Here is a 26,340-nt window from a genome sequence, read left to right as displayed (position 1 = left end):
TGATTTTTAAATAGGTGTAATCACTCCCGCCAGAGAGAGCGGTCCATATGCCTTTCAGAACCCAACGAATCACAAGAGAGCACATCTCCATCGAATCTTGGTCAAATACTTCCAAAGGCAAACGGCTTTCTGGAGAGTGTATCAAGAGCCGCCTCGGCACATGAAGATGAGCGGCTGCTGGGAGGATTTGTGCAGCCTTCTCTCAAGTCCTAGGTAAGTCTCGTTTTTATATCGTGTTCGGCAGATTTCGCTTTTCCTTTTGCTAAGCGCTGCATTGAGGTCTCCATGGTTCCCTTGAGCAAGACACATCCATTCATATATTCATTCGACACCGGTTCATTCAGATCCGGTGAAGATCAGATCTCCAAGGTGGGGTAGAAGTCCTTCCTGATGATGCTTCTAGTTGATAATGCTACACGTTGATCAAGCAATAATACTATTAGTAGCTTGTCATCACATGGGTGTCATGGTGATGGAAGGGGCCAGGGGCTGGGTTGAAAGTGGGAGGGAATTGCCTAACGTTTCAATGTGTGAGGATTTTCAAGACGTAAATGGACCTAGTTCAGAATGTGTCCCTTTGGACTAGGCTGGAGCCATCCACAGGGCCCTTCTGGTGATTCTGCAAGCATGTTGTTGTCTGTACAATCAACTAAGATGCCACTGGTTAGTCTCTTGTGTTACCCCGGCCCCCAGGGCCTGCTCAGCAGGGAGTCCTGGCCTCCATCACTGCCGTTGACACCTTCCGTCTTCCTCACCCTTCATGTTCAACCAAGGCCAAGTCCTTAGATTTTACTTCCGTAGAGCCTCTCATGTCCATTCTGTCATCTCTACCTGGCCCTCATTTCCCCTCTCTGGTCAATCTTCATGAAGCGAAGCTGTCATTACGTCACTGTGTGTGGTAGTTGTGTCCACCTTTGGGTCTTACCTCCCACCGGGTTGGTAGTCAGCCCATGGCCGTGTGTGTGCGGGGCTTGGGGGTGCGGAGGATCCTTGAAGTCCCTCCAGGACTGTGTAGGTTCCTTTTTTTCCTTTTGGGGTTGCTAAAAGTACAAATCACAAGGCCAAGTATCACCACCTAAGCAACAGAAGATGCATTAGATTCATCAGAACAAGGTTTAATTACAGCAGGAATCCCATATAGTAACCATAGGAGGTCCAGTTGGCTGCCTGGGCCTCCTCAAACATTTGGTTTTCTGCCATGGTTCATGGTTACGCAGCTGCACACACCTGGAGTCAATCTGCCCTCCTGGGTGCAGCTGGAATATTCTTCCAATGAGGTTTTCGAGAAATCCTGTTTTATAGTCTGCGATTTCAGGAGAGCTGCCCTCTTTATTGAAAGGTCTGGGCAAGTGCTGCCACTCCTCCAACTTAATTCAGCAGTCTTTTCTGAGTGCCTAGGTTATGCCAGGCATGATGCTAGATGCCAGGGATACAGCGATGGACACGATAGGCGTGGTTGCTGCCTTCATGGAGCTTTTGCTGGCGTGCAAAAGATAGACACTGTGGAGAAATTCGGCCTGAGGGGAGTGCTACACAGTGGTGGCACAGGGCCTAGAGCGGGGACGTGTGACCTGGCCTCAGGGACAGTGGAGTCACCCTGAAGCAGTGACATTTCACCTGAGACTTGGAGGATGAGTGGGAGCTGGTTGGACAAAGGGCAGAGGGAACAGCCACCCAGAGTCGGGAGGAAGAGTGGTGAGCATGAAGGACTGAACAAGTCCAGTATGGGCACGTGAGAGGTGGGCATGAAGGGAGTCCCGGGGCTGCAGAGGCAGGCAGGCACCCAAGTATGGAGGGTCAAGCTAAGGATCTGGCTCTGATCTGAAGAGCAGTGGGAAGCCACCGGGGGTTTAAGCAAGATGGTGCCAGGTTTGGTTTTGAAAGTTCGCTCTGGGTGCGGTGTGAAGAATGAAATAAAAAAGGGACAAGCTTGGCTTGCCAGACATCTGATAGGGGTAATGACCCAGGTGAGAGGCGATGTTGGCTCTGACAAGGGGGAGGCAGTGGGGACGCAGGGGAAGGTTGGGAGGTAGAATCCACGGGACTTGATCATGAAGTGGGTACAGGAGATGGAGGAGTCAGAGGTGCCTCCCATGGTTCTGACTTGAATGACTGGCCATCAACCGAAACAGGAAACACTTCCAAAGGAGCAGCTGTAGGGGACAGAAGCTGTGCTGAGTTTGGAGTGATGGTAGAATGTTGGGAAGAGATATTCTCTGGGCTTAGGTAAAGACAGCCGGGCCAGGGATACATGCATACTGTGGGCCTTGAAGCCAGGAGAGGGGATGAGGGCATCCAGGGACAGGAAGAAGGGAGGTGGGCCTAGGACAAAACTCCGAGGGGTGAGCAGAGAAGGACGCAGCGAGGAGAAGAGAAAGAGGGGTTACAGAGATAGGAGGAAAACCAGGAGACTAGGGAGTTAGAAATTCCCAAAGTGAGGATGGATATCAATTAAATGCATTCAATTGAGTGTCTAATATTCCATTTTAAATGATTTTCTTCTCTGTGCCTGTTGAAACTCTGCTCTGACGCCCCTACACTTTTAGCAAGTCTGTTACAAACTATTTGGGGGCAGGAGGGAGAACCCATCGTGTTGCACATTTAGGGCAGTGTGGGTCAGAAAGGGGACAGCAAGCAGCCTCGGGAAGCCACTGCCTTCTGAAGCACAGGCCCAGGTGGGACGAGGCGCCCTGATGGGAGCAGGGGTTTAGGGCCAAGCCAGCCATGACTGCGAGGCAGGACTGGCCCAGCTGGGGAGTGGATGCAGGACAGAGATTCCTTTCCCCAAATCCACCAGCGGGGAGAAGTGACCTGAGGAAGGAAGGGCCAGATCCTGCTGCCTGGCGGAGAGGAGCTTTCCAGGTAGGCACACTTCCAAGTAGCAAGAAAGCTCCGATTCATGGGGACCTCAGAGCATCCTTGCAACCACAGTGCCTAGCCTCCCTCCCCATGCGGGAGATGATTAAGAATTCTCTTTTTGAGGCTCCTTCTTCCTTATCTGCATTCTGTTCTGAAAGGTAAATAAGCTACTTATACTTTTGACCCCTATCTGCTTCTGGTAGGTTCCTTTAACAGTGAGAGTTTTCTAAGAGTGCCCAGTGGCATTAGTTTGACCGCGGGTGGAAGACAGTCTGACATCTCTCCTGGTCCACCAGGCTGTTGCTCTGTATGCCCTCTTCTCAGTTCTCCCTCCCGACTGTGTGGTTTGGCTCCCTCTGGTGGCTGCAGCAAGAACAAGAAGCCTAATTTCTTGGCTTCATGGAACGATGCGCAGTTCTGAGTTTGGGACTCACTTCTCCCTTGATGCTTCCTGACCCACCCCTACCCTACCCAGCAGCGCTGGCTGGGGAAGCTGCACCTCTGATTGATAGGCCAGTAGAGAGGTCTTTGAGTCAAGAAGACAACTTTAATGGTCAGGTCAGTTTTTATAGGTTCTCTTCAACATGATACTTTTGATTTTGGCTGGAGCCCTGGGTCACATCAAACTGAAGAAAACCCATTTCTGGCTGCAGTTGCATTTTCGGACAATGTCAAAGGTGAGAAGAAGATGTGGCAGAAGGATGAGCCCCAGCCTGGCTCCGTCTTGACAGATGGCTGGCTGGCTGCCCTCCAGGTGGTGGATGGGGTGGGGTGAGGAGAATCATCTTGTTTTTAAGCGGCAGGCTTTCCTATTAGGGCAAAGGATAAATGCATTACATTCCAGAATCTTGTCAGAAGATTGTAGTACATGGGAAAACACCAGCTTTTCATGATTAATGTATGAATCTTTGCCCTTGCTACCTCCAGAATCTCTAAATATTTTGGGTAAATGGGACAAAATCGCTCTACAGAAAAATTAAAAGAATAAAAGGCACAATTTGCTATGGCCACAGAAAATATGAAATATCTAAGAATAAATTTAATAAGAAATGTGCACAATCTTTATTCTTATAAAAAAGCTTCAGAATTACAGAAAATAAGATTTCAGTATGTAGGGAGACATACCATATTCTAGGATGGGGCAACTCAGCGTTATAAAGCTGTCAGTTCTTCCCCAATTGGTTTATAGACGTAAGACAATTCTAACTGAAACCCCAATGGGATGAAAACATTTCTAAATTTTCATAATGATTCCAAAATTCTTGGAGAAAAAATATACGAGAGTAAGAGTTTAAAATAATGAGAGCAATTTGAATTTCAAGTTATTTAAACATATTATGAAGCAATAATAATAATTTAAAAAATGCTACTGGCAGCAAAAATAGCTCAGTTGAACAAAATAGAATGCTCAGACAGACTCAGGTGCAGATATAAGAAATTAGTAAATGATAGAAGCTTTTCAAATTAGATGGATTATGGAATAAATAGTGCTGTGATAATGATACACTATTTGGTAAATATAGTTAAGTTACCTGAAACATTGCACGAAAATAAATTCCAGGAGGATTAGAGTTAAATATAAGAAAGTGAAATTCTATATAAAGAAAACTATGAGAAAATATGGATGAGTCTAAGCAAGAAAACAAAAGAGTAAATCATGAAAGAGAAGATAATTGATAAATCTGTCTAAATAAACACATGAAGTTCCCATATGTAAAACAAAACAACACAAATCAACTCTGAGAAAGTCAGAAACACAACTACAAGGCAAGTGATAACTGGGAAAAATATTTGTAACACACACAACAGGCAAAGAATTAATAGCAATATTTCTAATATATAAAAATGCTCTTAAAATCAATAAGAAAATGATGAACACTTCAGTAAAAATAGGCAAAATCACGAACAGGTCATCCAAAGAACATTTTCAGTCCTTGTCTGACTTTACTTCTTAGCGTCAATGGATTTTTTTTTTTTTTTTTTGGCGGTACCTCTCACTGTTGTGGCCTCTCCCGTTGCGGAGCACAGGCTCCGGACGCGCAGGCTCAGCGGCCATGGCTCACGGGCCCAGCCGCTCCACTGCATGTGGGATCTTCCCGGACTGGGGCACGAACCCGTGGCCCCTGCATCGGCAGGCGGACTTTCAACCACTGCGCCACCAGGGAAGCCCCGTCAATGGATTTTTTGACCTGGCCCTCCTCTTCTAAACATTCTGGTCTCTGTTTTACTGGTATATACTCCCATGGTTCATCTTCCATCTCTCTGGCTGTAGCTTTTCTGTCTCTTTTTTAGTTCCTCCTCTTCTACCTGGCTTCTAAGTGTTAGAATTCCTTAAGGCTCTTCTCTCATTCATTAATTCCATTGTAAGAATATTACCTGTGTCTATGGCTTCAGTGATTGTTCATGTGTATGTGACTCACACATTTACTTCCTCAGCCATGCTTATCGTCTGAGCCCCAGATTCACATACCCAACGACCTACTTTCCACCTGAGTGATGTCTTCAAAGCTCCTCAAACCCAACACATCTAAAACTGAACTCATGAACATCCCTCCAAAACAGGGTCTGTTCCAGGGACTGTCTCTCAATTTACCACCTTGGAGTAATCCTTGACACTTTTCTCTCCTTTATCCCCTCCCCAAATACGTTTCATCACTGAGTCCTGGCAGTTTTTACTTCGTAAATGTTTCTCAAACGTGTCCACCTCCACCATCACTGCCCTTCTCTAAGCTGTCAGGGATGTTATACACAGTTGTGATTAGAATATGCATTTAAGGGCTTCCCTGGTGGCGCAGTGGTTGAGAGGTCACCTGCCGATGCAGGGGACACGGGTTCGTGCCCCCGGTCCGGGAGGATCCCACATGCTGCAGAGCTGCTGGGCCCGTGAGCCTTGGCCGCTGAGCCTGCGCGTCCGGAGCCTCTGCTCGGCAGCGGGAGAGGCCACAACGGTGAGAGGCCCGCAAAGAATATGCATTTAAGATTCCTCCATGTCTTTTCATGGCTTGACACCTCATTTCTTTCTTTCTTTCTGTTTTTAGTAGTAGAAATATATTTATTTATTTACTTACTTACTTATGGCTGCGTTGGGTCTTTGTTGCTGCGCGCGGGCTTTTTCTCTAGTTGCGGCGAGCGGGGACTACTCTTTGTTGCAGTGCGCAGGCGTCTCATTGCGGTGGCTTCGCTTGTTGTGGAGCTCGGGCTCTAGGCATGCGGGCTTCAGTAGTTGTGGGACGCAGGCTCAGTAGCTGTGGTTCACGGGCTCTAGACCACGGACTCAGTATTTGTGGCACATGGGCTCAGTAGTTGTGGCTTGCGGGCTGTAGAACTCAGGCTCAGTAGTTGTGGAGCACAGGCTTAGTGGCTCTGCGGCATGTGGAATCTTCCCGGACCAGGGATCAAACCTGTGTACCCTGCATTGGCAGGCGGATTCTCAACCACTGTGCCACCAGGGAAATCCCAACACCTCATTTCTTTTTTTTTTTTTTTTGCGGTATGAGGGCCTCTCACTGTTGTGGCCTCTTGCATTGCGGAGCACAGGCTCCGGACGTGCAGGCTCAGCGGCCATGGCTCACGGGCCCACGGGCTCAGCTGCTCCGCGGCATGTGGGATCTTCCCAGTCCGGGGCATGAACCTGTGTCCCCTGCATCGGCAGGCGGACTCTCAATCACTGCGCCACCAGGGAAGCCCCTCATTTCTTTTTAATGCTGAATAGTATTCCAGGGTACGAATGTACCACAGTTTACCTGTTCACCTATTGAGGGACAAACGTTTGCTATAAACATTTTCATGCAAAGTTTATTAATCAGTTGAGTAAATACCTAGGAACATGATTGCTGGACTGTATGGTAAGACTATGTTTAGCTTTATAAGAAACTGCCAAATCGTCTTCTGAAGGGACTGTACCATTTTGCATTCCCATGAGCAGTGGATGAGAGTTTCTGTTGTTCTATATCCTTGCTGGCATTTGGTATTGTCAACTTTTTTGATTTTAGTCATTCTAATAGGTGTGTGGTGATATCTTATTGTTTTAATTTGCAATTCCCTAATGGCAAATAATGTTGAGCATCTTTACATATCTTATTGTTGAGTTTTAAGAGTTCTTTATGTATTTTGGATAGAAATCCTTTATCAGATACATATTTTACAAATATTTTCTCCCAATCTGTGGCTTGTCTTTTTTTTTTTTTTTTTTTTTTAGCTGTACGCGGGCCTCTCACTGTTGTGGCCTCTCCCGTTGCGGAGCACAGCCTCCGGATGCGCAGGCTCAGTGGCCATGGCTCACGGGCCCAGCCGCTCCGCGGCATGTGGGATCTTCCCGGACCGGGGCACGAACCCGTGTCCCCTGCATCGGCAGGTGGACTCTCAACCACTGCGCCACCAGGGAAGCCCCTGTGGCTTGTCTTTTCGTTCTCTTAATAGTGGCTTTCACAGAGCAGAAGTATTAAATTTTAATAAAGTCTAACTTAATATTTTTTCATGAATTGTGCCTTTGGTATTGTAACTCATCACCAAATCCAAGGGCACATAGCTTTTCTTCTGCATTTCCTTCTAAAAGTTTTATAGTATTTCATTTTATATTTAGGTCTATTATCAATTTTGAGTAATTTTTTGGTGAAAGTGTAATGTCTGTGTCTAGATTAATTTTTTTTACACAAGAATGTCCAATTATTCCAGCACCATTTGTCAATTAGACAAGCTCCATTGAATTGTCTTTGCTGCTTTGTCAAAGGTTGGTTGGACATCTATACAAGATTTTTTTTGGGATTGCATTTAATCTATAGGTCAAGTATCTTAACAGTGCTGAGCGTTCCAATCCATCAACATGGTATGTCTATTTATTTAGATCTTCTCTGATATCTTTCATCAGACTTTGATAGTGTTATGCATATAGATCATATACATATTTTGTTAGATTTATACCTAAGTACTTCATTTTTGGTGTTCTATTATAAATAGTAATATGTTTTAAATCTCTAATTCCAGTTGTTCATTGCTGGTACATAGGAGAGCAATTGGCCTTTTTTTTTCTTTTGGCTGCATTGGGTCTTAGTTGCAGCATGTGGGATCTTTCCTTGCAGTGCATGTATTCTCTCTAGTTGCGGCTCCCGGGCTCCAGACCATGTGGGATCTGTAGCTGTGGCACATGGGCTCTCTAGTTGAGGCGTGTGGGCTTAGTAGTTGTGGCGCACAGGCTTAGTTGCCCCATGGCATGTGGGATCTTATTTCCCTGACCAGGGATTGAACCCACGTCCCCTGCATTGGAAGGCAGATTCTTTACCACTGGACCACCAGGGAAGTCCCACAATTGCCTTTGAATGTTAATCTTGTATCCTGTAACCTTGCTATAAATGCTTATTATTTCCAGGAGGTATTTTATTTTTTTGGATTTTCTACATAGACTATCATGTCATTTGTGAAGAAAGACTGTTTTATTTCTTCCTTCCATATATATATATATATCTTTTATTTCCTTTTCCTGTCTTACTGCACTAGCTAGGACTCCCAGGATGATGTTGAAGAGGAGAGGTTAGAGGTGTCATACTAACCTCGGCTTTTCACTAGCATCCCTCTAGTGAGCCCTAGCCACCATCCGCTCTCCCTTGGCCTGTTATAACAGCCTCTGAACTGGTCTTCCTACTTTCATTTTTGTTCCTACAAAGTCCATTGTCTACATAGTAGCCAAGATGAGTTTTTAAGAATGTAAACCAGATCATGTCACTTCGCAGATTAAGACAACTCCACTAGTCTGCTGTTGCACTTATACTAAGATCTAAACTCCTCAGTTTAGCCTACAATGCCCTATACAATCTGGCCCCTCCATGGCTGGGTAGCATCATTTTGTAAGACCCTGGCTTTCTTTCTGTCCTTCAAGTACATTCTGCCTTTGGGCCTTGGCACCAGCTGTTTCCTCTGCCAGGAATGTTCTTCCCACTCATTGTAGTACTGGTTCTTTCTGGTTATTTAGATCTCGCTGCAGTGTCACCCTCTCAGGGTGACCTCCCAATCTAACGTTGTACTTAGTCATTCTCTGTTATGTTAACATGTTTTAATTCTTTGCATAGCTTTTACTGCTACCAGACTTTGTCTTGTTTCCTCTTAAAATTGTCTGTCTCTGCTCCCCTCTCCCCTGCCTCTGACCCTCCCAGCTGCTGGAGTATAAGCTCCTTGAAAGCAGGGCTCTACCTCTCGTGTTCACTGCTGTACCCCCAGTGCCTGGAGCGACACCAGGCATGGTGTGGGTGCTGAATGGCCCCTTAGTGATGAACACCATCCATCCCAACCTGAGCTCTTGACAGGAGTCTGGACTTAGTAGCCCTCTTGGAATGTGCGAAAGTCCCACTTCTAGACAGGATCCTGTCCCTTAGCTTTGTGTCCACACTGCCCTTTTTTGCCTGTTCTGAGCAGCCACTTCTGGTTCTTAGGGTCCCGCATCACTTAGCTCCACCCTTCAGTTCTTTTACCCACCTCAGGCCCCTTTGCTCAGACAGCCACTGCAGACAAATGTCTTGGACTCTGGCCCTCAGCGCTCTCTCTCCCCTGGCTCTGTTTAGTTTTTGCTCCCCAACCCAAGGCACCATAGCTATGGTTCAGAGGCTCCTGGCGGCCTCCCTGATGCTGAGGGCTGCACCCTCGTCTGCTGTGCTTGGTGTTCAGAGCCTGGAATGCTGCCTGACACATTGGTGTTCACTGAATATTTATTCCGTGCATGAATGGGGATCCACAGAAAGGTTGGCAGAAAGAAAGCAAGAGGGTAGCCAAGGTCTGGGTTGCCTACAGTTTGTCCAAAGGAACAGATGAGGAATAAGAGTATACTTGTGTCAGACACATTAGGCACAACAGTTTGAAATGTAACAAATGGACAAATGTAGAAGTTTAGATACTGGAATGTTTGGAAAGAGAAATTCTGAAAATGATGACTGTGTGGTACCATGTATTTAATTGAGTCTTCAAGTTCAAAAATTCTGTATATTTTCATTTGTATATGATAAGGTATAACCGCACGCACACACACACACACACACACACACACACACACACACACACACAGAGGTATGCTCCCTATTTTGTTCTTTTAACATTTTGTTCTTTCTGCTGAAGCTACTAATTCAAGACAGTTGCAGCAGAGGGCAGAATTGTATAAGAAATTTAAACGCCTTTTATTTCTTGCCTGAAAATCACTCCCAAATACAAATGACAACAATATATGGATTGAGCTAGAGAAATACTCTTTTTCGACTCTCTGGTTTTCCAAATTTACATACGAGGATTAGTTGAAGGCCTTGACTTATTTTTCACGTGGTAGTTTAAGATACTTGGTAATATATGTAAACCTTAATAAAAGCAAAGTGCTGATGCTTTGAGAGAGAAACAGTGAAATATAGAAAATGTATTTAATATTTAACGTGCATCAAGATGAAGTGGTAAGCACTCTGTGTTCCCTTCCAAATATGCTTTAGGATTATTTACTTTTCTTTCCATTCTAGTGCTGGAACGCAGACTTTTTGAGGTTACTGCCACTGACAGATGCCGATTAATGTCCTTTATTGTGAGATTTCTGAAGCTTCTGGGCAAGACCAATGAAGCAGAAGAGTTATTCTTGAGTGTTGAGAACATGTTAGTGCAGGTAAATTGGGAAATAGTTTTTTAAATCCTTCAAACGTTATTCAACTTGTGTTAGGTATTTTCAGATATCATTTACCTTTGTTTGTTTATAATTTAGTCCACAAATAGAGGAACTAATGAATAATGAATAATAAATAATTATTACTTATGTTCATCAGTGAGGAAGCTTTGATTTTAATCCGTGTCCTAAACTGTGTATTAGTGACGACAACCAGTAAATAGAAGGGAGTCACGATTGAATGAATGAAACCAACAGGTGTCATTTTGGAGGGAAAAAAGGAATGTTCCTAAAACAAGATGGGAATGAGAGTAGTGGGTTGAAATAAACTAATAAAATACTGTTTAAAGAGTTGGTTATAATTTTCTTTTTTTCTACATCTTTATTAGAGTATAATTGCTTCACAATACTGTGTTAGTTTCTGTTGTACAACAAAGTGAATCAACTATATGCATACATATATTCCCATATCCCCTCCCTCTTGAGCCTCCCTCCCACCCTCCCTATCCCACCCCTCTAGGTGGTTATAATTTTCATAAAGATGTTGGGGAAGGTTGATTGATTATCTTGTCCCTCTATTGATTTACTTTTCCTGAAATAGAAACTTTTGGGCTCGTTACAATGAAACTTTCACTCATGACATATAACTGTAACTGTTCTTAGGATGACATTTAACTGTCCTTTAAAAAATTATAAATGTTTACCGATTGTAGTATTTTATGGGCCACGGGTAATGTAACCCAAGACAAAGCTACTTTTGTTTTAAAACAAAGGCCTTCACATGTTCATAAAGCTCTGTCTCTGCTCCATCAACATACATCTTTCTGGAAGGAATTCTATCTAAAGAGATTTATAAGACTCAAGATCTGCAATCCCTTTATTGCAGAGGCCATGCTTGTTTACCAATTTTTGTATGTACCATGGTGTCTTACAACCTCTGGGTGCTCAGTAAATGTGACAACTGAATCAGTGAATCAATTTGAATTTGCCAGTACTTTGTGTCCTTAGAAGGTAGCGTGGAGTAGCGCATCAGCCTGGGCTATTTACAGACTGACCCAGATTTCAAGCGCTTTGGCATTTCCTGCTTGCGGCTTTGGCAAAAATTTGAACCTCGGACTCAGAGTTCTCATTGTTGCGGGTTCTAAGGTCTGCCTCACGGGGCTGTTATCAGGGTGAAGCGAGCGGTAGCACAGAGCACTTCAGACAATGCGCAGCACACGGTGAGATCTTAAGCTGTTTGGTTATTACCGTCCGTGGGTTAACAAGTCACTGAGGCCTGGGTGAGAGATAATAAGAGTTTGACTTAAGCTATTTTGACCACTCTTGCATTTTCAGAGAGTAGAGTCCAGTGATTCTCTGATATCTTATTTTGATTATGGAATTTCCCCCTGCACCAAATACTTTTTTCCCCACGAGGTCCAGATTTTCATCACTGACATGTGTCTTTCTGGAAAGCACCAATTATTTTATTAGGTCATCACTGAATGCCTGATTTCAGCCATTCGCTCAGTCGACCACTCGTTCATTCATCCATCCATTCATTCATTCATCCATTCCCTCATTTACTTAGTCATTTCCTCATCCATTCACTCATTCACTGACTCATTCACTCATTCATTCATTAACTCACTCATTCGGTCATCTATTCACTCAGCCATTCACTCAATCGTTCACTCGTTCACTCACTGAGTCACTCACTCATTCATTCACTCAGTCCTCCACTCGGCTAACATTCCCTGAGGGCCTTGCCCAGCCTGAGCTCTGTGCTGGGAGTTGGGATGATAGCAGTAGGCAAGGTGGGCACAGTTTCTGCCCTCATGGAGATCCCAGTCACTGCCAGCATCTCCAACTGTGTTGAAGCGTAACCTGTGGAGTAGGTGGGGTGAAGGGAGAAGGTGGCTGCACGGGAAGCATGACAAAGCTGAGACGTTCAGAGAGGATTTCCCACTTCAAAGCACTCCTTCCAGAGGCATCAGTCTTATGATTGTATTCTCAAAATATTTTTGCAACAGTTCTTTGGGATTAGCCATCATGGAGACTATCAGAATAATTTTTTTAGGCTCTGAGGGCCCTTCCCAAAGAGAAGTTCTAAAACGATTTTGGGCAATAACCACTTCTTTGAAATATGTACTGAACATTCTTGAGGGGAAAGAGCTTATTATTTGTGCTACATACATTCTGTGCCAAACCACTTTTGTAATTTCTTCAGATTAGGTTATTTTAAAGTTTTGGTGCAGAGGTTTTCAACTGGGAGGCAATTTTGTTTGTCAAGGACAATCTGGCGACGTTGGAGACCTTTTGGTTGTCACAGCTTGGCGGGGAGCTTGCTAACGGCATCTAGTGGGTAGAGGCCAGGGATGCTCTAAACATCCTACACTACACAGGCCAGCCCTGCCGCCCCCCATGTCAAAGTATTAGATGGCATAGAAGTCAATAGTGCTGAGGCTGGGAAACCCTGATTTATAGCAGCAAGTATGCTTGTTAAAAAAGTAAGTCTCATGACTCTCCCCCTAGCATTTCACGGTAGGTGCACCAGGCTGCAGGACAACCAAAGGATACTTTTGTGAAGGGGCCTCTGTTTATGCATCAGAGGCTCACTTGTTAAGAAAATGTGCAGAGCAGGGCTTTGGAGATAGGCCGGTCTGGGTTGGACACCCTTGTTCTCCTACTGGCTAGCCACGTGAGCTTGGGGGATTGATTTAGCCTCACTGAGCCTCAGTTTCCCTGCTTGTAACAGAGGAGTAATAATCCCTATTTCCTAGGGTTTCTGCAGATATCCACTAAGGTTATGCAGTTTAAGAGCTTTGCTCGGTCAGGGCTCCATAGGTGGTGGCCAGTACAGACCATGACCTAAGAATGCTTCACAATCACTGGGCATATCGACCAATGTTTACTGAAGAGCCATGAAGCACAGAACTCAATTCTTGGATCGTGGGGTCTCTGCCCTCAAGAAGCAGATGGCCTGGAGTAAGAGGGGAATAAAAGGCATGTCTTCATAAAGAGGATACTGACACTATATGGCTGCATTTGACATGCTGATTAGTATTCCTGGCAATGTGGGCAGTGAGACTCAAGGGTCAAAGGACCACTGTGGGCTGGTGGTAGACTGGGAGCTGTCGTCCTCCCTGTGACAGGGGATTCTGCCTGACTCAGACTGATTGGAAATGTGGCCATGACATGGGGAGAAATCAAGGAAACCCTGAGGATTTGAGTCTGATGATGGACGTGGGGAAATTCAAAGAGGAGCCTGGATTTGGAGAGAGGATGATGAATTTTTAACATTTAAACTGCTGAGTTTGCAGTTCAGGAAAAATACCCAAGGGGAGTATCCAGCCAGCTGGGGAAACATAGGATTAGAAGTCTGGAAAGAGACTGGAGAGACATCTACATACATGTGAATGCTAAAACCATGAGGAGACAAGATCTCTGAATGACAGTAGGAATTGGTCATTGGAAAATTACTTATCCTTAAAAGGAGGAAAGGGAAAAAACCTGTACAGGAGTAAGAGATTGGAAGAGAATAAGGATATCCTAGTTTCCCCAAATCAAAGAGGGAGTGGCTAACAGCATCAACTGCTCCTTAGAGGCCTGGGCAAGTGAGGACTGAAAGAAGGCCCCTAGGTCTGGTGAGCAAAGGTCAGTGGTAACCCCTGAGATGGAAGCGAGTATATGTGGCAGGAGCCAAACTGCAGGGCTTTAAGAGGTGAGTGTGTGATAATGAAATGGGGAAGCACATGTGTTAATACCTGTTTGAGAAGTGTGTCAGTAAAAGGAGAAAGATGAAAAGTCAAGATAGTACCAGATTCAAGTTAGGTTTCATCCAGGATTTATGTGTTTGTGTGGAGGAGGAAATGAGCCAGGGAGAGAGGTGGATTGGAGATGCTGGTGGGGACTCTGTGAGGAACACAGGACTTCGAGATCTTGGGAAGGGGCAGGTCCTTGGTAAGGAGGTTGGGCATCCCTTCCTCTGGCATAGGCAGGAGGGAAGAAAATAGGTGAAAACACTGCTAATTTGAAATTTAAAAGAAAAGGGTAAGTGAGGTATACCAGAGACTGTAATTTCCCAATATCTAGTCCCCCTTTTGTAGTAAGTAATGTCCCCACCCCACCCTGGACTGTTTGGAAAGAAGACTACATTTCCCAGCTTCCCTTGAGGCTAGATACGAGCACATGCCTAAGTTTTGGCTGATGGGATGTAAATGGAGGTGCTATGGATAACTTCTGAGAAGTTTCCATGAAGTGAAAGGTGTGCCCTCCCTCTCCTCTTTCCTCCTTCCTGCTGTTTGGATTGTGGCTGTGATGACTGGTGATGCAACAGCCATTTTAGACCAAGAGGTGTCCTTGGGAATGGAGGTCAGGCAAGGTCAAACAGTGAGATAAGAGGAACCGTGTCTCTGACATTGTGGTGTGTCTATAGCCCTGGGTCATCCACTTTCTGACTTTTGCATGAGAGAGAAATCAAGCCACTGTTAGTTTGGGTTTTCTGTTAATTGCAGCCAATCGTGATCCTAACCAATATCCGAGGGCAATTTCATAGTAGGTTTGACCTCAGTGAAGTCAGCATGCAGGCCATCTTGAAGTAGAGGATGGGAAGTGTGAGCACTAGGGCTGAGACCTAGGATAGCTGCCGAGAAAGGGGCACTTTGAAAGATACCCGTGAGGGAGTGTAAAAGACTATGGGTCCAGGGATTCCACACCACAACCAGCTGCCTCCAGGGCTGAGATCAGTATCTCAGAGTAGGTGTAACCTGTTTGCAAGACACTTATTGGAAAGCTCTGGGTCAAGCCATAGACTGTCACTTTCAGTAGGTGCAGGAGAGCAGAAAGAATTCCCGCCAGGGAGCCAGGCTCAGTCAGTCCTGTCCCGGGCTAATATTTCAGTACAGCATAAAGTATTCCATAACCAGTGATGGTGGTAATACTGACCATTTGAATAGGGCTTTATTAGTTACCAAACATATTCACATATAGTCTTGTTAATATTAAGTTTTCTGAAATATTAATAACTCATTATTATTTAAATAACTAACTCTCATTTAAAAGATTATAACTGACTAGTGTATTCTTATGCATTGATAAGGTTTTGATAGAGGAGTGATTTAAGGTAATGAAGTTTAAGTACCCCTGAAATAAACATGCTAAACCAGGAAAGGGAATTGAAATTCTAAGCAAAAGTGTATCGAACGTAAAGTTAGCAGATCTCTGGTCACACTTGAATTCAAGGTCCACATAGACAGCGTTTTTAGGTGTTCATTAGGATTTTAAATAATACCTCCTCTGGGAGGTTTAACAGCTGCAAGACATCATCATGTTATCCTTACCTTCAAAAATTTTCATTACCATTAACTAACAACCTGTGAAAACATTTTCCAAAATTTATTTTTGGTTTGCAGTGTCTCCCCATAAATGTTTCTCTATAACTCTCATAAGTATTTAGAATTCCCCAAGAAATGCTGTAAAGCATGCGATCTTTTGCAAGTTCACTATGAAATGAGCCTTTCTTGGGCGGGTGTCTGGCGGCTGTGCCTAGTCTAACGCTGTGCCCCCTCAGGAGTGTGTTCTCTTTCATTTTGTGTAGAGTTGGTCCATGACAGGAATGCTTCCCAAAGTACAGAATGCTATCGGGGAACTCTATCTGGAAATAGGGATGACTCAGGAAGGAAGGCTTCTGGTATTTCCAGGAAGCGTGGTCCAACCTGATGGAATTTTCATCCAGCAACTTAAAAGACAACCAGGACTTAGTGAAGCAAAAAGGTAGGGTGGGCACGTGCAGAGGGCATAAACTCTTGTGGTTCAGAGTCAGACTCCCGGGCTCTTCCCAACTGTGAAGAAAGGGGAATGGGTGTGTGTGCTTTGCTTGCTTGACTTTTTGTTGGGCTGCTGGGTGTGTGAGGGTTGAGCATGAGCGCTCCTCCTGTGACCGACCACCCTTTTAGAATGTTGAAGGCTGTTGTGATGTACCTCACACGCTTTGAGTAGTAAGAGGGCCACTCAGAGCTTGACTGTGAAGCCAGCCTTTCTGGGTACAAATCCCACCTCTCCACTTACTGGTTCTTTGCTTTTTATTTATTTATTTATTTAAAAAAGTTATTTACTTATGTATTAATTATTTTAATTTAATTATTATTTTTTGGCTCTTTGCTTTTAGACACAAGACTTAGCTTTTCTGGGTCACAGTTGTCATATTTGTAAAAATATAGGAATAAAAACAGCACCTACGTTGCATGGTCGTTGTGAGACTAAAAGCGTTCAAGGGAGACCGTAAAGCACACAGGATGGTGCCTGACGCATAGTTAAGTACTCCTTCATGGTAGCTCGTTCTTTTGTTCTCCAGTATTTGATGCCCGACGCTGCCGTGGCACCACTAATGGAACAAAGAACGTTCGGTGAATGCAGATACTAAGCATTTTTACTCACTGATTTACACTCAGACTAAACATAATGTCTAGAATTATGTCATATTTAAGTGGCTGTGTCAATTATCTTATGTTGTATAAGAAAGCACTCCCAAAACTCAACAGATTAAAACCAACAGCCAACAAAGAATCATACTCTTTCTGAGCTACAGTCCTACTCTTTTTGAACTACAAGCAAAAGATCATCTAGTCCAAAGGCTGCACTATACAGATGAATATGAATATGAAGGAACTTTTCTATGACAGGTTAACTCATGGGTGTGTAGAGCTCAGTCTTTAGGACAGAGAGACTTGAGTCTCTACCACTTACTAGTTGCATGGTCATGACCCATGGCAACATAATGACACTCCCTGTACCTCGGTTTGTTTCCTTAACTCTAAAATGCTAATGGTTTTCACCTCATATTATTGTTGCAAGGAGCAAAAAAAAAAAATGGATGTAGAATACCTGGTTTAGAATAAATACTCAATCACATGCAAAAAATAAAAAATAAAATAAAATAAAACCAACAGCCACCTATTACTGCCCATGTCTATGGGCCACCAAGGGGATCCCCCTGGTCCAGGGTAGGCTCAGCAGATCTGGGCTGGGCTCAGGCAAACATCTGTGATCCGCTGGCAGGGCCAGTGGGGCTGGCTGGTCTCAGAGGACTTCACTCAGATGTCCGGTGGTTGTCTGGCTGGGTGACAGGGTTCGGGTCACGTGTTCCTCATCCTTCGGGAAGACAGCCCAGGCCTGCTCACCCAGTGGTTGCACAATTCCGAGAGGGAGAGCACAGGTTTACGCCTAGGCTCAGAACTGGCATGACACCCCCTCTGCTGCATTCGATTGGTCACAGCAAGTCATCAGGCTTTATTCCATGGCAGAGAAAGAGACTCTGGTGCAGAGTGGCATTGCAAAGGGGAGTTGGGTACAGGTTGGCATGGAGAATCACAGCTGTTTTTACAGGCTACTGTAAGATCAAAGGTCACCTTGGGCAAGCTACTTACCCTCTGCATTTCACCTGTAAATCCACTTGTATAGTAACAGTTATCATTCGTTTCATGCTTACAATGTACAAGGCACGTTATGCTCACAAGCTCTTTTACCTTCAAATATACCTCACGTGGTATGTTTTGTTACCCCACTTTACAGATGAAGAAACTGAAGGTCAGAGAGGTGAAATCAACTACGTCAGCTCCCGCAGCTAGCACCTCTGGAGCTGGGGGTCCAAACTAGGCCTATCTGACCCTAAAGCCTGACCGCATTACTCCTTGCTATGTGGCATCTCTTCTAGCACTGGCATTTATAAAGCTCTAATCCTCCATACATAGAGGCTAGCTTCTAAGTCATCCTAATGTAGGCAGGGCTGGTCATGGACATGCTGGGACCTTGGTGAGCAGAGGAAACCAGTGTGGGAACCAGGGACACTTCTGTGGGTTCTGGGACTGGCCTTCTAGAGCCAGCCGGGCTTTCGAAAGCACAGAGTTCCGAGGATTTTGGCAGACCTTGGCCTGGTATAGACAAGTGTGGTTCTCCAAGGGGGTGAAAACAGCAGGTGGGGCCGGCTCCTGGTGAACAGGGATGCTCAGAGGTAGATCAGTGTCATTAGCAGCAGCTTTTTTTTTTTTTTTTTTTTGCGGTACGCGGGCCTCTCGCTGCTGTAGCCTCTCCCGTTGCGGAGCACAGGCTCTGGACGCGCAAGCCCAGCGGCCATGGCTCACAGGCCCAACCGCTCCGCGGCATGTGGGATCTTCCCGGACCGGGTCACGAACCCGTGTCCCCTGCATTGGCAGGCGGACTCTCAACCACTGCGCCACGAGGGAAGCCCTAGCAGCAGCTTTGATGGGAGTGCACTGTACTTCCGGTCTCTTGATGAGGGTCAGGTGGGGATTCAGGGTCTAGGCAAGCAGATAAAGGGGGAGGGGAGGGGATTCCAGCCTGACCAGGGCTGACACATTCAAAAACTCTTTACTGAGCACCTGTTGTGCACCAGACACTGTTTTGAGTCCAGCGGCTTGAACAGGACAGAGTCACCAATGCTGCCCCCGAAAAGAGGTGACACATGACACACAAGGGAGCGGACACATGCAGTAATTACAGGCTGTACTAAATGCAGTGAGAGACACAAACGAGATGGAGGTAGAGCATAAGCAGGGGGAGGGACCACCTGTGAAAGGGTGGTCAAGGGGCATCTCCAGGAGGGGACATTGAAGCTGAGACGTGACAGACTGCAGGAGCCGCATGTGGTGGGGATGGGGGCATTCGTGGCAGAGGGAACATCGTGTGCAGAGCCCTGAGGTGGGAGAGGGCTCGGCTTGTCCTAGCAATGAAAAGAGGCCTTTGTGACCTGCTGTGTGTGTGGCACAAGGAACTATATTCACTGTCTTGTAACAACATATAATGGAAAGGAATCTGAAAAAGTACACACATGTGTTTTTATATATCTATATCTATCTATCTATCTATATATATATCTATATATATATAATTGAATCACTTTGCTGTATACCAGAAACTAACACAACATTGTAAATCAGCTATACTTAAATAAGAAAATTAAAAAAAAAAAAAGAAGCCTTTGTGAACAAAGGACAGGAGGCATCTGGGCTCACATCCTTCAGGGCCTCGGGCCCCAGGAAACATTTGGATTTTATTATCAGTGCGAGGGAAAGCCTTGCAGGAGTTAGGCTGGGGATGACATCGCCTGATTTCTGTTTTGAGGTCACGTTTGCTGCTGTATGGAGAATGGACATAGGGAGACCAGGTACATGGCTGTCCCTCCCTGGTGTGCAGATGCAAGGCCTGAGGCCCTGGAGTGGGCACTGGGCAATGAATGGGGTACTATTGATGATGGGAAAGATGCTTTTTGATAATTTAATGGTAATCCTTTATTTAATACTAAATTCCTTGGCACAGGGAGTTAAATCTACTTTGTTTACTGCTAGCAATGCTCTAGTAACACCTTCTTGAAATATAATTATGGTTTTTATCTCTTTCCGTAAGAAAGTATGGCTTAGAAAACCATAAAACTGTCTACTTTTTAGAAGTCTATTATTGGTAGAATATCTAACTTTCAATAACTAGCAAATTTTAGGCCTTTGCAAAGGGTACATTCCCAAGGCAGCGTGTATCTAGGTACAGCCCATTACTTATTAATTAGGCTTATGGGGCTTATTCACGTGTTTCTTGTTGTAAGGCTGTACCAGTTTATTGTTTCTTATTGCAAGGCTGTACCGGCTTGCCTTCTCTAGGACTTGGTTACCATGGTGATGGCTGGTTTCACTACATCCGTATTCTCACTCTGTTTCTGACCGGTTCATTTGCAAAACAGACTTGGATTTGGTTTCAGTCTATTGCCTCAGCTCCTCAGCCCTATAACTTCTGCACACACACAAATTCGTTATAGAAAAACCAACTCCATGCAATGTAGGTCAGTGATTGATTTATTAAGAAAAAACCCAGCTGTTGGCAGCGAGGAAGAAATGATATTAAATGACCTGCCTAGTGACATCTTAACTCTTCTGTGGAAAAAAAGCCTTGAGCATCATCTTCTTTGCCAAAATTTATTCCCTGCAGGCAGAGTGCTGAACAACCTGGCAAAGTCAGCATCTAAGGAGTACTTAAAAGAAAATCGTATTCTGCAATGTGCTACTGAAATGTCCAGCAGGTGGACAACAACACCTGTGACCAGGCTACCATGAAATACACTGAAGGTGTTCTGATGGAAACGTGTGTTTTTGCTTGAAAATGTTTTATTTTCTGTACTAGCTGTTACGGTTATGATTAATATACTTAACCCACCCTCGCTAATCCATTTCCCAACTAACTGATTAGGTTAAGAAAGGATGAATTGTAACGTTTCCATCCTCTGATTAAGTGGTTCTCAACCCGGGGCAGGATTGCGCCCTATGGGGCCTTTGGCAGTGTCTGGAGACGCGTTAGCTTGTCATGACTGCGGGTGTCGTTATTGGCACCTAGTGGGTACAGGCCAGGGGAGATGGCAAACATTATACAGGACCCTTCGCAACACACTATCCGGCCCCAAATGTCCATAGTGCTGTGGTTGAGTGTAGTGCCCTAGTTTCTTATAAAGATGTACACACATCTTATCGATCACTTTGAAAGTCTCAAGTCTCTGCTAATATAAACTGCTCTGCTGTTCTGTGTCATCCTGTATAGAATAAAGGACGTTTATGAGCATTATTTTTGGTGGCACAATGAAGGTAGCCAACATGTATCGTGCCCAGTAAGTTACGCACATGCATTTTATTTTCAGATCTGCTGCCGGAAACGCTTCTCTTGCAAAGATGAAATTTCAAGAAGGCTTAAATATCAGGAGGAGTTTGGCGAGAAAAACCTCCTAGTTGGAGAAATTATGGAATTTTTAGCGGATTTACTGTTTTTCCCACTGAGACATAGTGAAAGGTAAGTTTTTATGAAATGTTTCAAGTAGTGTGTCTCCTTTCCCCACCCCTGGTCCCCCCAAAAAACCCCACTAGTGACAGGGAGGTCAGGGGTCACTCATCGGGGCATCTCACTTCTTCGCTTCCAGCCTTGTGCAGAGAAACTCACTGTGCCTGAGAGTTCTGCCCTGATCTATTTGTCAGGACACCGACCATGATATATTTGAAAGGAGCTCCTAGCCCACAAACCGTGTAGAGGTTTTCACAGGAGGAAAAGTAAAAAGGAGGACAATGCCATCGTGAGTGTCTCCCAGCATCACCCCGGGCCCTGTGAGGAAGATGTATGCATTGTACTTCAGGCCTCTGTGGACTGTGTCTCCGGTACCACACCCCACTGGTCTGTCTTCTGCAAGACCTAGGCCAGAGCCTGCAGTGCCTCAGACCCCACTTTCCTGCCACCCCTCCTCGCCGGGGAAGACCTGTCACTCTCTTGCCACGTGTGGGGCTTTCCTCGGCTCTCCGTGCAAAGGGGTTCTGCAGCGGCAGAGACAGATTGGACTCACCTCCAAATACATGGAAAAGCAGCGGGGTATGCGGGGTCAGTAGATGGAAAGTTACTAAGAGGAAACGTCGGGGGTTCGGATGGGGCTGGATTCTGGCTAAACAGACATAACAGGATTCTTGCTGAAGGCAGGCCAGGGTGATCAGACGTCACCTGGGGGATGGTGCCGGTGAGGATTCTCGCTGGTTGGACAATGCAGAGAAGAACACCGAAGTCCAAAGGTTGGGGCCTAGTTGAAAATTGCTCAGAGGAGCCTGAGTAGAGTTTGGTCAGGAGAGACTGTCAGCGTCTGTGTTTAAAAGAGGGGTTGTAGGGCTTCCCTGGTGGCGCAGTGGTTGAGAGTCCGCCTGCCGATGCAGGGGACACGGGTTCGTGACCCGGTCCGGTAGGATCCCACATGCCGCGAAGCGGCTGGGCCCGTGAGCCATGGCCGCTGAGGCTGCGCGTCCGGAGCCTGTGCTCCGCAACGGGAGAGGCCACAGCAGTGAGAGGCCCGCGTACCGCAAAAAAACCCCACAAAAAACAGACAAACAAAAAAAAGAGGGGTTGTAGGTATTACCGTCCGGATCTAATCTGTGTTAGGATTTGCCAAGCTCGACCACTTCTTCCTTTGATAGGTTGGTATGAGAGAAAGTTCTCTGTGAGTCCACAGAGAGTCCACCACCCCCTTCCTTTGGCCCAGCCTGCACCCCTGCACAGCCAGTTCAGCTGGCTGAAGGGCCAGGGACGCTCTAGGTGAAATTGTAAAGTTGTGAGGTTTTGTTTTTGTAGCTCCTCCCTCTCCCCGCCCTGTTGGCTGTCCTGCCTTTCACTTTTCCCTTTCCACCATCCTTGAGAGAATTTTCCTCTCACCAGGGAGGTGACCTCTTCTCTTCTGGCTTTTGCTCCCGAGGAAAATGTGATGTGACTCATCTCTAACGCAGAACTGTAGATCAGTGTTAACCCTTTCGAAGAATATTTACCTTGAAAAGAGTAGCCCCAATAAAGGGGTTTCTAAGGGTAAAGTTACCAGTGCTCTACAGTAGTGCTGAGATGCTGGGCTCTGGGGTCCTGTTGCCTGGATTCAAATTTTGTTTCTGCCGCTTGGTAACGGTGAGAACCTGGGCGCGTACTTAGCATGTTGGTGTCTCATTTGTTTCCTCATTGGTAAAACGAGAGTGTGGTAGTGTTTTCCTTGCAGGATGATGGTGAGAACTGAGAGATCTTCTATGTAAAGTGCTTGGAAGAACGCCTGGCGCACTGAATTGATAAATTGAGTTCTTAGTATTATTCTTTTGCTCCCCAGCAGGGAATTTTTGAGGCACTTGACACTACGTAAGCCTACTTTTGTTCCTCTTAAGGTCAGCACTGTGAGCAGAGAACAGGACCTTCTTTAGAGAAGCAAAAAGCTTGACAGTAGAACCATTGCCTCATAAAAGGGAAATCTAAACACGTAGCTTACTGACTGAGTCATCTCTGTGGCCTGGGCTGCCCCACCATGAATCCAGGGCTGGCAGCGTGTGACTCATCAGACACTTAACACTGCCGCCGTTCAGTGTGCATGGCCTCTGTGTCAGAGGAGCTGACCGTACTTGGCAGTCTTCTTTCCAGACCTCATTGTCAACCGTCAGCCTTCTGAAATGACCGAGAAGCCTTTATCCTTCCTGAAGGTTGTCCTTAGGTGACCGCACCTTCCACATTGGTTAAGACTGGGAGATTTTCGCTGTGCCACTGAACTCACCTCTCAAACATGTGGAGATCCTTTGTCTTGGTGGCCAGGGGCCCTCAAAACAGCTCTCATGCACTAGGGAAATGATCAGAGGGTCCTAAGGGGCCTTGGAGAGTGGGGATAGGTAGGGATGGATTCATGAGGTCAAATTACAAAATTAAAAGTAACCCTCCCCCAACTCCCCCCTCCCCCTGGCGCCCCCTTCCCCCAGGACAGAGAAGAATGAGCAAACTGGCTTAAGAGGAACGGGGATATGTTCTCAGTGAAATCAGTGAATGTCATTGCTCTCTCTCTCCACTTTGTATCCATTCATCAGCAGCTGTCCTTTCATCCGTGTCCCCTCCACAGACAAGTGTCTCCATTGCCTCACTTGCCGCTGACGTTACTCGCCTCTCCCTCCACCCAACTCCGTTTCGCCTGCTGCCATGAACATCATCAGGAACATCCTCGTTGTGTCTCTTTGCACTTTGATCTTGTTGGTCGTCTGCTGCTGGAGGTTTTGACAGCATCCATGGCTCCCCTCCTGAGATACGCTCTCCTGGTTTCTGAGCTACCCACCCTCATGGCCATCTTCTCTGATGATGCCTTCTCGGTTTCTTTCGTGGGTTTCCTCTTTCTCTTCCCGACTCTCGTCCAGATGGTGGTGCTCTCTTGGGTTCAGTTCTTGGACTCTACATGTATCAGCCGCGGTGCCGCGACCTCGCCCGTGCCCAGGGCTTCAGCCAGCATTCCCTAAGGCGATGGCTTCTCGTCTCCATCTCCTTCTCAGACCTCCATCATCAGCTGCACACGTGTGCAGCCATCTGCCTGTTGGGCATCTCCGTTTGGGTCTTTGGGCAGCCCAGAGTCAACATTCTCAAGCCTGAAAACATCCACCCCTCTCCCTGACAAAATGCATCTTCTCCCATCTCACCCAGTACAGACACCATCTTTAATGACACATTTTCGTGGTATTTATTATCCGTCACCATGCTAAACCCACTCCATACATTTTCTCATTTAATCCTCACAACAGCTCTGTCATCCTCATCTTGAACACGAGAAAACCGAAGATTAGGAGATTAGGATGCTTGACTAGCTTTCAAATGGTAAGGCCAGGATTAGCACCAGGGGAGTCTGATTGCAGAGCCGTGGTGCCTAACCACCGCGTCACTACCAGGCACGCTTGGCCTCAGAGCTCAAGCTCCTAACCTCATCATCCTACTGCACGTGCAGATGCCAGCGCTCCCAGCACCAGGACCACCACATTCCATGTGACGCCAGGACTTAGCAGGTCTTCGGTCACATCTGTGGCCACTGCATTAGCTCAGACCCTTATCATTCTTCCTCTGGACCAACTGGTCTCCCCTCCCATAGCCTCACCTGCTTCAGTTTATCCTCCGCACTTGCACCCAGGTGAATTTTCTAAAACGCAGGTTGGATCACATCACTGTCTTAATGAAAACTCTTCAATATTAAAGTCCCAAACCCCTAGGTTTGCACTCAGTGTCCTTCACAGGTGGCTGGTCCTCCGTTTCACCCTCCAGTCTCTCCTCCTACCCCGGGAAATTCTCAGAGGGCAAGGGTTAGTCTTCCTCATTTCTGAACCGCAGCCCCAGTGCCAGCATTCCGTGAATGTTTGTTGGATAAATGGATGAATGCCATGCTTCTTGGATGCAAAGCCTTAATTAGATTTCTCGTTTCTAGATGCAAAGGAAGCAAGCAATTGAATATTATAAACCAGTGATAAAAATAAAGGAAAATGCAGGCACTCTGGCCAGCTCCTCACTCGTCAGGAAGCAGCTGAGCATTAGCCTAAGTGATACCTTGTGTAAATTAGGTAATTGCTTTGATGTATTTCTGTTAGAAGCAGATGACTTTTCCCTCCGTCTCACCTGCATACTTTGCTTATTTTTAAAAAAGCCTTCATTTTTGAAGCAAGCAACTCCTGTTCCACATACTTTCAACTTTTTTTTTTTTTTTGCGGCTTATTTGCCTTCCCTCATTAGGTAAGTGTCTTAGTCTGTTGCTATAAGTACACTGGGTGGGTTAAACAACAGAATTTTATTTCTCACAGTTCTGGAGCCTGGAAAGTCCAAGATCAAGGTGCCAGCAGATTTGGTGAGGGCGCATCTCCTGGTTCAAAGACAACTGTTTTCTCACCGTGTCCTCACATAGTGGAAGAAAGGGGCTGAGAGCTCTCTGGGGTCTCTCTTATAAGGGGCACTAATCCCATTCGTAAGGGCTCTATCTTCATGGCCTTATCACCTCTCAAAGGCCCCACCTCCTAATACCATCATCTCAGGGGTTAGGATTTCAACATAAGAATTTTAAGGGGGACATAAACATTCGTACCACAACAGAAAGATATCTTTTAAAAGTCCTTTCCATCCCATTTTTCATTCTTTTGTAGGCAAAGCACCATGCCGAACCACACCCCTCTCCTGTCAGTGTAGTTTCCCTTCTTCCTTCCAGTTCTGTTTTAAGATGCAGTTTCTATAGCAGTAGCCTTTTCATACTTATTCCTGTGTTGCTAAAGTAACATGTGACCAGAAATAACACGATGGGCCCACTTTTGATTTTACTCATGGGACTCAGTGCCTCAGATCTGGTGCAGAGATTTCCTGATTAAAGATAAACATTTGAAACGTAAAACGAAAGTTAAAAAAATTGAAATGAAAAATTTTGGCCTTAAATCTTACCAGGAGGATTGGGTTTGGGTCTCTTGCCTCCTCTTGGTCTCTGTTGCTTCTGTCATACTGTTCTGTTTCCCTTCATGGGAGGAGTTCTGATTCTGTCTGAGTTTCTT

General features: G+C 45.6%; 1 pseudogene across 1 annotated transcript in view; it reads left to right on the top strand.

Annotated features, from left to right (window-relative positions):
- LOC309829931 (putative tetratricopeptide repeat protein 41) overlaps window positions 1-26,340 on the top strand; it is a 67,086-nt pseudogene that overhangs the window by 21,337 nt on the left and 19,409 nt on the right. The window contains exons 6-12 of the transcript in view: window positions 15-213; window positions 9,006-9,094; window positions 10,344-10,483; window positions 16,059-16,234; window positions 20,456-20,608; window positions 21,156-21,304; window positions 25,239-25,371. The product of the transcript in view is annotated as a putative tetratricopeptide repeat protein 41 (transcript). The remainder of the gene's footprint in view (window positions 1-14; window positions 214-9,005; window positions 9,095-10,343; window positions 10,484-16,058; window positions 16,235-20,455; window positions 20,609-21,155; window positions 21,305-25,238; window positions 25,372-26,340) is intronic.

Source organism: Grampus griseus (assembly GCF_964374135.1).
Source record: "Grampus griseus genome assembly, chromosome: 11".
NCBI lineage: Eukaryota > Metazoa > Chordata > Mammalia > Artiodactyla > Delphinidae > Grampus > Grampus griseus.
This window is presented reverse-complemented; position numbering and strand designations above follow the sequence as displayed.